The following is a 10,890-nucleotide window of genomic DNA, read 5'->3' as shown; positions in this document are numbered from 1 at the left end:
GCGCTGTTTAAGATTACTTGTTTCCCTTGACTTGTGGAGCAAAGTGTGTAAACTACTTGTCAATGCTGCCATGAACAGGGATTCTTCCTGTTGGGCAATTTTTGTATTTCATATCTATGCCGTCATGTAGTGGCGCCTTGAGACACATCTGGCTATGTGTAGAAGGAATAACTTCTACCGGTGGGCACATCTAGCTACGGTGGAGGGGGTTATCCTGGGGTGGGGTTTTATGCACTATTCAATACATTTTACCTGGTTTATGAATGAAAAGTGGGTACCTCCACTGATACACGGCTTATTTGCGTGTATATATGGTGAGTAGAACATCTGCCAGTACATATGTTGCTTCACGCAAATAAGTATCAGTTCCCCCCCCCCCAAAATTATTTTGTTAAATTTATTATAGATATCTTTGAAATAAGTATTTAAAGAGACACTGAAGCGAAAAAAAAACCCTATGATATTATGATGTGTATGTGTAGTACAGCTAAGAAATAAAACATTAAGATCAGATACATCAGTCTAATTGTTTCCAGTCCAAACTCCAGTTGTTATCTCTATACAAAAAAGCCATTATCTCTACGACTTTTAAAGTCGTGGAGAGGGCTGTTTTCTGACTTTTATTATCTCAACTGTTAGTTAACTTTTTACTTTTCCTCTGGCAGAGGAGAGGTCATTAGTTCACAGACTGCTCTGAAAGAATCATTTTGAATGCAGTGTTGTGTAATCTGCACATATTAGAGTATGATGCAATGTTAGAAAAAACACTATATACCTGAAAATAAAAATGTGAGAATATTTTCTTTGCTGCTAATCTTCTAGTAATTATTCAAAGTACACAACCAATTCATTATATCATATATATTTTTTCGCTTCAGTGTCTCTTTAATTTGGTTAAAAAATGTGAAACAAAATAGAATAGCTGCCCAGTACAGTGATTAATTAACCTGCAAAAAATATAGCCTCTATGTAACGATCGGTGTAACAGAGAGGATCTGATTACCGGTGATCTGCAGTATCACCGAGAATACAGATATATACCCGATTATTGATGATCTGCAGTATCACCGATAATCAGATATATCTCTAATTTCTGGACACCTGAGTAACATGAGTGTTTGGTGCAACAGTAATACTTTGAGGAGAGCACCCGTATAGAGGGTGCTAGGCAGTACGAGACACTGCTAGGAATCAGGTTCCTTCCACTGGTCGATGCTCCCCAAGGGGCGGAGCCAGGCTGAGAGTGGAAAGGACCAGAAAGTGAGTGACACCAATGGTGAAGTGTCACTGACAGGTCTGTGAACTATCTCCCAACAGGGAAGATAGTTCTCGAGGTCGGACAGGCCAGGTCGTTAACACACAGACAGATAAAGTACAGAGACAGGAGACAGATGCGGAATCCTAAAACTAGCAGAGTTTGGCAACAGAGTATCAGATATAGTGAAGTACCTAATCAGAGAACAGAAGATTGGTCAGGAAAGCAGAAGGTCATAACAAATAATCAACAATGCCTAGACTTGGGTGTGAGCTCCTAGATCATCAACACCCCGGAACTGGTCTAGATAATAACACAGATGGTAACAGGATTCCTAGACTAAGGTGTGAGCTCCTTGATCATCAACACCTTGGAAACTGATCTAGATAATAACACAGATACTGACAGAAGGTCTGAGTGCTACCACGTAGTGATCGCAACGCCAGACACCAGAGAAATGACCAGCACCCAGTATATACTCCAGCGCCACCCCTAAGTGCTGGACCAATGAAAACTGCTGGAATTGTCAGCTGACCGGCCTGGTCAGCTGACACCCTTCTGACTTTCATAAAGGCTCTGCCTCTCCGCGCGCGCGTCCTCCTGAACCTGTGTGGACTATCAGTCCCAGCCACACCAGGCATGTGTTGTAATATTTCTGCTGTGTTGGATGTGGAACCAGCCGCACCGCTGTCCAAGCATGCGGCGCTTCCTCCGCATTCAGCAGCACTGTCAGAATTATGCCTACCCGTGCAAACATCCGCGTCTGATGCGGAATCCGCCGCCTTGTTCATAAGGCATGCGGCGGTTTCATCGCGCTCCGTTATGCCAGTGGATGCAGGCCCACGCGCGCCACCTGCCGCGTTGGAAGCGGAATCAGCCGCCTTGCTCAGAGTACTTGCGGCGGCTTTTCCGCGTTCTCACACTCTAATAGTGTGATACCGCTTCACTGATATTAAAAACAAATGGATGTCACACATCAACCGTGCTCCGTGATAATCAAGGTGTCCACTCGTGACCCCACCACCTCTAGTATAAGAGCGGCTCACCAGATTGTAGACACCTATGCACAGGTGGGAACTTTGCTCACTATGTGGTACACTAGGAACATCAATAATCCACATCCATATATCGTATAAAAAAGGGCCTCAATTTATTCTTCAATAAAACAGATAAAAATATCATTGCACAACACCCACGTTCCAGTTAAAACAACACTGCGCCTCTCGCGCCCACCATACACTTACAGACTCCTAGATGGAGATGTTCAACATGTCAAAGCGGCAAGGCTTTAGGATCCGGTGCGTCCTCTCAGACCGTTCGCGACGTCCCGCTCAATCCACTCCCCGAACTCCTCCAGCACTTCCGCATCAGGCGTACTGGCTCCGCCCTACGCGTTTTTGTCACTAGGACTCATTAGGGGCTAGCAACGCCAGTACGCCAGCCACACATACTCCCACTCTGTGACATCAGCGTCCCCATGCGCTCGGACCGCCTACAATCCCCGCTCCCAAGTCTCACTGCTGTCACCTGCCGTTACAGCATAAAACCGAGGACAGCCTGCCTTCTCTAATACAGGACCCACTCCTAATCTACCTAGTACCCCCCAGCATTACAAAGCTAGCCATAATAAAAAAGTTCCATATCGATCTACACAATTATGAATCCCAATATCCATCCAATCATATTCAACCATCCTGTTACCATCTTTGAGGCAGTGCGTCACTTGTGCGTCTGTTGGTGTGGTCTAGATTCTCTGGTGCCTGTGTGGCCTGGAGTATGTGAGCCGCACCACCAGGGCACTACACAAAAGGATAGGTGAGCACATCTATAATATTCAATGGGGGCTTGACACACAATGTGTCCAGGCACTTCAAAGAACATCACGGGAGAGATCCATCGAAGTTGAAATTTATGGGGATTGAGGAGTGGGTCCCCAAATGGAGGGGCTCGAGTAAACAAAGGGATGTGTCCAGAGCAGAGGGGAGATGGATTTATCACCTTAATTCATTTGCCCCTACAGGTTTAAATATTGTTTTTCATCTTGATTGCTTTATTAGTAATGATTGAGGGTTAAGCAAGGGTATGGTATGTGGGGAGGGGTTAGTGCCTGTAATAGGGGGAATTTGGTTTTGGATCATTTGAATTTTCACCCCTAGATAGTAACAGGATGGTTGAATATGATTGGATGGATATTTGGATTCATAATTGTGTAGGTACTAGGGGTACTAGGTAGATTAGGAGTGGGTCCTGTATTAGAGAAAGCAGGCTGTCCTCGGTTTTATGCTGTAACGGCAGGTGACAGCAGTGAGACTTGGGAGCGGGGATTGTAGGCGGTCCGAGCGCATGGGGATGCTGACGTCACGGAGTAGGAGTATATGTGTGGCTGGCGTACTGGCGTCGCTAGCCCCTAATGAGTCCTAGTGACGAAACGTGTAGGGCGGAGTCAGTACGCCTGACGCACAACGCGGAAGTGCTGGAGGAGTGCAGGGAGTGGATCGAGCGGGACGTCGCGAACGGTCTGAGAGGACTCACCGGATCCTAAAGTCTTGCCGCTGTGACATGTTGAACATCTCCATCTAGGAGTCTGTAAGTGTATGGTGGGCGCGAGAGGCGCAGTGTTTTAACTGGAACGTGGATGTTGCACAATGATATTTTTATCTGTTTTATTGAAGAATAAATTGAGGCCCTTTTTTATACGATATTTGGATGTGGATTACTGATGTTCCTAGTGTACCACATAGTGAGCAAAGTTCCCACCTGTGCATAGGTGGCTACAATCTGGTGAGCCGCTCTTATACTAAAGGTGGTGGGGGCACGAGTGGACAACTTGATGATCACGGAGCACGGTTCATGTGTGATATCAGTGAAGCAGTATCACACTATTAGAGGCTATATTTTTTGCAGGTCTGGAAGCGTGCAGTGGATTGAATTACTTAAAGGAGTTATCAAGAGGATTGTACACAGCGCACTCTTTTACTATTTCTTACTAGATTTGCTGACTTATTGACTTTTGTGTGTATAACTGGTGGCGCAGCAGTGCTTATTCATTTAATTTTGATTAATTAACCTACTCCAACTCCTGCGGTGCTGTGAGCAGCTCATCACGGTATCGACTCCTACAAACATACTTCCACTTTACTCATTGATTTCAAACAAACAAGTTGGTGACCAAACATTGCGGTTTACAAAACTTTATTGGATAAATATCTTGTCCACATAGTCGGACCCTGCCATTATGTCGCATCAAGGCTAAACTACCACAGCCTCTCCCATTCATCCGCACCTGTTCCCTACCATCAACAGTTCCCTACCATCAACAGTTCCCTACCATCAACAGTTCAATTATCAAAATTTCATGCGACGCAGCTACAATGTACAGCTGCATAAAACACAATTTGGTATTTATCGGACATGCGGCAGCAACTGAAACAGCAGTCATTCTTGGTGTAACCTTTTTTTTTTACAAAAAAAGAATTGACAAAACCTTTTTATCCTTATCTACACAGGAAATTGAAAAAAAAAACACTCCCAGCACTTCAGAGAATAATTCATGTACAGTGGTAGATGAAAACAAGCAAAACAAACAAAAACCAATAAGGGGGAACAAAAGAACCAGTTACTGGTGCAAATTACTGATTTACTCAAGCCAGATTCTTCTACAATTGATCCCTTTTTGTTTTACGTTTCTGAAAAATTGGGCAAAGTTCTTCCAGCACAACGACATGAAGCTGAATATTTGATTAATGAGGTGATTTTTTAAAGCAATATGTAACCTACTCAACACTGAAAATCCAATGCAAACTTATGCTAATAATCTGATGTTATTCATTATGCCAATAGTCAACAGTACATTAGACCACAAAATTGCAACTACACTCGAGAACATACTTTTTACAGGGAAATTTATATCGTTTTCCAGATCTCAATTTTTAAATACAAAAACATAAAAAAAGGTGATATGAATACTTTTCTGCTTTTTTTTTTCCCCCTCTTTTAGAATTTTATGAAACCTTACACATACAAAGAAATGTACACATTTCAAAGTGAAATAGAAAATATTTTTTTTATCTGTCTATGAAGCCGCACCCGAAGCCTCCATTCCACATGGTTTTGTCAGATAACTGCTCTGACAGAACCTGCTGGTTTTCCCCGACTTAAAACCTACAGACAAGTAAAATGCTCCTTGCTTCCAATTGTGATGATTTTGTCATCTGGGAGCTTGCAATATAAACGAGTGACATACAAACATGAGATCTACTTTTGAATCTACAGGATACCAGCCTACAATATATTTGTGCTTTTAAGCTGAGAATAATACGCTAGTCCTGAAGAAGTGGGTAATACAACTGTTTTATTCACGAAACACGTTGAGACATCGACTATATCTCGGACATTGTAATATATATTGCTATTTGAGTATATACGGACACTGATCCCAGTTTGACCCCTCTCTAGTTTATATAGTGGGGGTCACTACTTGGGAACAAATTCCTTTCAAAAGCCCCCCATACAGGGGAGCAATCGAAAAATTGTACAAGTTATTGTTATTGTATGTAACACTTATTACTGTGCTGGCTATATCAGCTTGTGACTGTTCTAGCTATATGCAAATTTTCTTAAATAGGTTTTATGTGCTTATAATAAACTATATATGTTTTAATTATTAGATGATCTGACTCAAAACTCGTCTCTATGTCTGAATACATTGAGAAGCTGGTTGTCCCCAAAACACCTATTTGCCCATATCAAGATTAGCATCTTATGAGGGCTAAAAGGGACATACCTATATGTAACTTTATTGGATAATATTATTTACCAGGACCTATCGTTCCAGCTATATTTAGGGCATTTGAATCTGAACATTAAAAGTGAAGGAAGAAAATACTATCTATTTATGATTGTTTGAAAACTTTAAAAAAAAAATTGTATGCACAACTTGTACAATACTGCTGTTCTTTACAGTAGAAATATAAAATCGCTCCTTACCTTTACAATTACTGTTATTTCTACCAACTTTATATTAATTACAGCTATCTTGTTTATTTTCAAACAAAAAATACCTCCCTAAGAAATTTAAAAGTTTAAATTGTACTATCAACGTTCCATATTTTTTTCCCCCCAAAAAAACACAATATGAATACTTTGTATGAGTTCAATGTGTTTTAACCACTTCCCAACTGAGGGGTTTTACCCCTTGAGCACCAGAGCAATTTTCACCTTTCAGCGCTCCTTCCATTCGTCTATAACTTTATCATTACTTATCACAATGAAATGAACTATATCTTGTTTTTTTTTGCCACCAATTAGGCATTCTTTAGGTGGGACATTATGCCAAGAATTATTTTATTCTAAATGTGTTTTAATGGGAAAATAGGAAAAAATGTGGGAATTTTTTTTTTATTATTTCAGTTTTCGGCCTTTATAGTTTTTAAATAATGCATGCTACTGTAATTAAAACCCATTTGTCCCGGTTATAAAACCGTTTAAATTATGTCCCTATCACAATGTTTGGCGCCAATATTTTAATTGGAAATAAAGGTGCATTTTTTTCAGTTTTGCGTCCATCCCTACTTACAAGCCCATAGTTTATAAAGTAACAGTGTAATACCCTCTTGACATAAATATTTAAAAAGTTCAGTCCCTAAGGTAACTATTTATGTATTTTTTTAATTGTAATTTTTTTTTTTAATTACAAAAAATAAATAAAAAAAATTGGGGCGTGTGGGAGGTAAGGAGTTAATATTTTGTGTAAAACTAATTTATTTGTGATATATCTGCTACTTGGTTTCCTAGTCTACTTGCGTAAATAACAGTCCTTGGTTGTAGTCAAGTTATTTATTGTTCTTCCAAATTAAAGAAAAGTATAACAAAGTAGACAGAAAAGTTACAAGTTAAGGCGCTCCTCTAGTCCTATCTACTAATTGCGTATCAATGCAGGCACTCTATATCTTAATCAAGATGGCTGCTGCTTACATCAAAATGGAGGCTTGTTGTCTCTCTATGCTGCTGGTCTTAAGCTGCTGCTGCTCCTTCTGCTGCTGCTGTTGCTATTGCTCCTGCTGCTGCTGTTGCTATTGCTCCTAGATCTGTGCTAGGCTTGCCTATTAAATACTCACTGAAACTCACTCATTCACATACACACACCCACACAACCACCCCTAGCTCAGGTATCATTCCGCCTCCTTTTGGTCTCCTCCTCAGTTACGTCTTGGACCACTAGATGGTGTTATCCCCTCACTCATGAAGTCCTGTGATGTTGGTTATCTGTCCACCAGGGGGCACCCTGATCATACAGGTGTTTGGGGTCCGGACTGTGACCTTTGACTCATACTGAGATAGCTTTCATGCATCAAAGGACCGACCTCCTGCTGGGGTGTTATATTGTCCTTTCCGGCTTCTTGCTTATCTTGTCAACAGGAAACCTATTGTTTCAACAGAGATCATTGTTTATGGAGCCAGGTGGTGCTCGGGTCTGCTGGCCCAGAGGGCGTCCCTAACAGGAAGCCTATTGATTATGCTTTAAGGGTCCCATTCTTTGAAATCAGATATCACCAGTTCATCCTTAAGGCTAACATCACAGATCTGCCAGAGAGTCTCACTCTTTGATCTTGGTTTCTTGTAAACACCACAAGCTGGTTTTATAGTTCATTCACCTGGTCCATTGCATGTTCCCTATTTCCCAACAAAATAATATCCAACATATGCCGCTTTGTGCCTGAAAGGCACACAGTCCTTCATCCTTGTCCAGGTAGTATGCAGTACCTGGGTTCTCTTTCGCTCTTGGGGGCTAGAACTCTTCCTTTGCTTAGGGTAGTCCATTCGCACACTTTTCACTCAAATTCATTCACACTGACCATGCCAATGTATTATACCCACTATGATAGCCTGGACCTAGAGGAGCCACCCAATCATATACATTCACTATTATATACATTACAATCAAGAAAAATTACAATACAAAAATTATGCAAATAAAGTCATTACATTGGTTGCTACCATTTTTTCTTCCAATTTCGTTACTATGTCATCCAACCGTTCTGAATATGTGTGGCACACAAGGGTGTGTCACTGGCATATTGGCTATGCTTCACTCTTCATATACCTATATTCATTCATCTGTCACTTTCCTATATCCCTTCATCATATTAGACTCCTCATATATACATCTGTGTTTTTCGGTAAGGAATGAAGCAGTTCTCTATGCCGTGCCCTTCTCTGTGACAATTTTTACAGATCTGCTCTCGTTCCGGTTCTACCCCACACAGTAAAGTCTCTGCCTGGAAGGAGGAGACTGCACTGTTTGGTGGCGTTCCCATCATCTTAGAAGGGAACTGCATCTTTTTATACTAGTACCTCATAAAAACACACATGCCTATCTGTCCTACTGATAGAGTTATGGTAACAATTAGTAACACTACAACTGGGTGCATCAAGTAGTTCAGTATAGTATTAGCTTTGTCAGAATAACCAAAGATATATTCCCACCAGTAGCCCTCTGAGTCTGTTTCTAACATACGTTCCACCTTCTTAAGTTCATTTTGATCATGGTGTACCATTATAGTTGCATTAGCACCTTCTTCTTGCAATTCCCTCAGCACATACTCATCTCTGTCCAACTTTTCCAACCAATCCTGTAACTCTTTTCCCATTCCCAAATTCATCATCTGGATATCAACAGGATTGTTATACTTAAAATCAATGACCCACCGTGCGACAGAAGGAATGCTATAGTTCCATTTAGTAGTTTGGATTTCAGAAACATTGCCAAGGGTACACCAAGAGCCTCTAGCCACAGATACTGTTACAGAGCATTCTTGGTCTAGGATTAATGTTACGTTAGTAGTATCCAGGACAAGAATGCAAACCCTTTTATGTCCTAAATAGTACACTGGTGCCTTGTCCCTGCCAATGTTCTCTCCATCCAAAACACAAATGGAAGCATCCTCCCAACATCTTTCATTTACCCTCCTGAATTGACCTAGGGAACACAATACATCATGGTTTCGCTGCAGACAGAGGGAAACATCAACCTGTTGCCATTTTCCCTTCTCCCTAATCACCTGTGGGAAGTTCAGCCTCGGGTGTAAGATTAAAGATTCTCCGGTTAGTATACCAATGGACTTAATATCATATATAATAACCGGGCGCAACTCTGAATACACTATAAGTGAAGTCGCATAGCATTTTTCAGAATCTGGATCAGTACACCCCAACCACGAACTCGCCCAGTTTACCAGGAGATGTTTACCAACTTGGGAAAGCAGCTCAAAAGGCCATTCACCTTCATGCAGTGACTGTATTATTAATTTGATGTTGGTTGACAGTTCTGTCTGTCCTTGCGTGCAGACCAACGCCCATGATGTATTCCTATCTCTTCTCACTATGTTGTCGACCAGTGTCTTGAAGTTCTCAATGAAATCCCTAGCAACATTCACCTGTGTGTTTTTGCTGAATGTTGTCAAGAATATCATTGATCTCTCTCTGTTTAACAAATCCTTGTTTGCTATCTAATGCTATGGCAGACAACTTATTCCTTATAATCTCAATATCGGCTTCATTTAGGATTCCCATTCCTGTACCAACTCCTCCGAGTACAGTGCCAAATACATCCCTTTTCTCTCGATTACTCAAGAGTAGGCGCCCATTTCTGGTGCTTGCACGTCTACCCGTATTACTCTTGGGAGTAATCCAGTTGTACAAACCACGTACTTGATTGCGGGTGTATTTAGCACATACCGGATAGTAGGTCTTTATTAACCACTGAGATATGTTAAAGTGCCAGGTGGACATGGCATATTGTACCTCAGTGATAAGTGTTCTTTTAGAATTTAGATTTACTTGGAGTGGTTGTCCTAACTCCAAGTACTCATACTCCCTCGAGTCATTTGTCTTGCTCTCTGTGCAGATTTCCAAGTGCTCCGATGACCCATCGAGGATTTGTATCTCCCCCACTTCTATGTCTGCTGTTTCACATTTCCAATAGCCTACTGCCTCTCTGTATGACTTATAGGCTCTGGATATTGACCCGATTATGAAATTATCACCTCGTTCTTGTGTTATCGGAACCCTTTGGAATCCGCCCAGATTCTCATCCCTGTATGTGAGTGTAATTTCCTTGGGTGTGTTTGCTGGTTGCAGGTTTCTATACCAATATACACCACACATAAATACATATTCTCCTTCCTTTAAGTGTTCATGTATAATCCCATAGTGTATATCCTGGTGTTCTTGAACCTGCGTTCCTTTTTCACCCCCCAACCAATAACCCATTTCGTTCATATATATTTTCACATTCACATATGACTGCAGAGATTCAAGTTTAAACTCAGGATTTCCGTGTACAAATGAAAGCCTATTGTCTCTGGAATTGGGATTAAACCTGCCAAATGAAAAAAACTTTCTATATTGATCTCCGTCCTGATTGCCCCATTGGTATGTTTCCAATGGCACACGGCGATCCATTGTCAGTCTAGATTTTCTTCTCCTGTTATTGTTGTCCTCATGTTTTTGTTGCAAATATATCCATTGTTTTATCTGCTTTGTCATTATTGACTCTGGATTATGTAATTCCATATCTCCATCTCCATACCCAGAGTATTCCTCCTCAAGTTCCACTGTGTCACTACTACACAGCC

The sequence above is a fragment of the Hyperolius riggenbachi genome, chromosome 11 (assembly GCF_040937935.1).
Source record: "Hyperolius riggenbachi isolate aHypRig1 chromosome 11, aHypRig1.pri, whole genome shotgun sequence".
NCBI lineage: Eukaryota > Metazoa > Chordata > Amphibia > Anura > Hyperoliidae > Hyperolius > Hyperolius riggenbachi.
The sequence above is the reverse complement of the archived record's forward strand: the minus strand, read 5'-3'. Positions refer to the sequence as shown.